Genomic DNA, 3290 nt, shown 5'->3' with positions numbered 1-3290 from the left:
TACATAATTATATACCTCGGCGTACAGAAATCCAATCTAAAAATCCACCTTACCTAATCCATCATGATTCTTTCTAATTTCTCTTTTTCCTCCCATCCCCATACTTCTACACCATACGACATCACACTTTGTATTAGATATCTAAATAATGTCCATCTCCTTACAAAATCATCTCTGCATATTCTTTCTCCCAAACCCCAAACCTTGTTCAAAGCTACTTTGCCCTTCTTATACAAATCATTTATATGCGCCTTATAATTCCCTGCCTGATTAAACGTAAATCCTAAGTACTTAGTGTTTCTCGTATATAAAATGTGATATTTTAATATATGCAAGGATCGTTATCACGATATTATAAAATTAGAATTCTTACAAAAAGAGTCTAATCATAACTTTATTTTGTCAAAATATTGTGAGAGAGAAAGAAAGTTGTAGGTTAAAATTTGATTACTGATACAACATTGTATCAATATTAATCGCATTGTTGTTATATTATAGCAAACATTTACCAACAAATGTCATAACATTTCTTGAACGATATAAAAGTATATTGTAAATAACATCTACCAAGTTATTGTTACAGCGCATCGGCATTATCAGTTCTCGTACGATCGTTGAGGTGTTAAGCATTGAACAACATGATTTAAAAATGGGTGACTGCCTAACACAGGATCGAAACCACGCGAGTTTCACGAATAAGTGAAATGACACGAAAAATGAAATGCCAGTTTTTTTAATTATTTAGACAAAATAATCATACAATATCACTTATCTGAACCATATTAATGAATAAATCGTTGAAATTTAACAAAAAAATATATGTGTTTGCTGGGACATTACTTAGTTATATGATATTAATTGATGTTCCTATATAACTATAATATAACATGACCCATACAGCACAGCAACCTTGCAGCATCATTGTTTTGCAATATTATGACATTGCAACAACGTTGCAAAATGTTGCTACAATGTTACTGCAACGTTGCAGCAACGGTAAAATGTCCGCTTGCAGCATATAACAACGCAACTGTGTAGCAACATTGCAATGCAATATATATGTAATATTATTAATATGTTTTATTATACAAAGTAAAATCCCAGATAACACTCTTACAGGAATATCATACTACAAGCCATACCCAGCAAACACATATATACAGGGTGAGGAAAAAGTATGGAAAACCTGAAAAATCTAAAAAAATATAAGTTTTATAGAAAAATGTTTCAAATAAAAGTTGTAGGACTTAAAAAGATGTATTCAATAGTCTCATCAGTTTGACCCTGGCTGACGTCGTTAAGGTGAAGTCAAAGTCACCTTGAATTTTTTTAATGGAACGCCTATTTTTTATTGCATATTCTTATAATCCTTCTCAATACCTTTTCAAAGCACTATAATTTTATTCATTTTGGGTCAGCCGTTTACTTCTAGCATTTTTTTTGATTGGTTATTTTGATCATAAATACGTAGTAATCATGATAGGTGATATGATATTAAAAACTCTACGTCTAAGCCTTTGACTATATAACCATGGACCGCTAGCGGCGATTCTAAGCGTCTGTCAACATCTGTAGCGCCGCCAGGACCAAACAACAGCAAAAGAAGGAACTCAGTAGAGCAAAACAGAGTTAGCAACATAAACGCTTCTAATATCCGTATATCATATGGTGATACATATTGGAAAGACCTAATAATATAGTAGAAGTAATAAAAAGAATTAGACTTTCTTGAAAACCACAAATGCTTTATAACAAAATTAATTATAAAAAATTATGTTAAAATTGTTATGAATTATGAGGGAAAGTTAATGAGCCAAAAATATCAATATATCAGACATAATTTGACCAAAATTATTTTATTTCAAGGACAATAATATACCATCATTTGGGGTAACTTTTATATCGCTGATATGAAAGTTCTACTTCTATCCGTTTAATGATGCCACATGTTTTTGTAAGCCGTTGCAAATTGTTCAAAGTTACCCCGGTGTTCCAAGTTACCTCAAATGGCGGTATTTTAAATAATGTTTTAAAAAATTTTGAACGTTCTTTTTATAATATTATATATATATTATATAAATATTAATAAATATATATATATATATATATATATATATTTATTCATATATTATATATCTCTTATTATATAAATATTATATATTCTTATGTAATATAATACATATAAATTTGGTATAAAATTATATAAATATCTTATTTTGTGTTTTTATATTTTCCTTGCAAATCAAATTTTTTTTGTTACTATAAAAATTGTTGATTTTTATATTATAGCAAAGTTGTATAACTTTTTTTTTAATGCAATAATTTATTTGAAGAAAAAATGAAAAAGTCTGTTATTGACGATTAAAGAAATATCATAATAATTTTTCATGTATTTTAATGATAACTGTAATTTATAATCACGGACACATACACAAAATATCTTTCACATGGTAAAATAGAAATCACAAGCATGTGATAGTTTACGTAATTGCCGTTGTTTGGTCCTGGTGGCGCTGCAAATGTTGGCAGACGTTTTGCTGCAGACATAAGATAGCGGCTAGCGGATCATGGTTATATAGTCAAAGGTCTAAGCTAAAAGCTATAAATGCTATAGCTAAAAGCTATAAATGTGTTTTGAGAATATGACGGGAGCGTCCCGATTGACCACGGTTTTTTGGACACAACCAACTGATGAAAAGAATTATCTAGTGAATTACTAGGTCAAATCAATCATTACAATCTGTGTCCAGTCGTATCGTGGTCAATCGGGTCCCATCCGTATATGACCAACGTTAGAGATGCAACTTTAGCAGAGCTTCGTTCTTTTAGCAGCAGCGCTATAAATGTGCTGCTAAAAGAAGATTCAGAATATGGGCCAATCTCACTAGCTTAGGATGTCGTTACGGAGATTTAATGACACTGTAACGAAAAATGGTATTCTGTAAATTTTCTTGACGATAAATATCGTTACAAGTATCGATAAAATATCGAATTTTGTCGTTAAGATATCGAGGAGTATGGAACCCCTCGATAAGCAATAACGACAATATAATTAGGTACAACGATGTTCCAAGTAGTAGGAAAGTGCGGAAGTGTATAAGTGTAATATATTCGCTTGTTGAGAAAAATCATAAAGAAAAATAATTCGTGGGCAGTTACACTATAACAAAAATGAAATATTGTAAGTAAAAGTGTGTTTTATAAATTTCATAATGTTGATTAATATAATAAATTAATAGGTTTATATATATATATATATATATATATATATATATATATATATATATATA

The sequence above is a fragment of the Odontomachus brunneus genome, unplaced genomic scaffold, assembly GCF_010583005.1.
Source record: "Odontomachus brunneus isolate Ranch 3 - 2012 unplaced genomic scaffold, Obru_v1 Obru_scaffold_061, whole genome shotgun sequence".
In the NCBI taxonomy this organism is placed as follows: Eukaryota; Metazoa; Arthropoda; class Insecta; order Hymenoptera; family Formicidae; genus Odontomachus; species Odontomachus brunneus.
Note: the sequence above shows the minus strand (reverse complement) of the source record.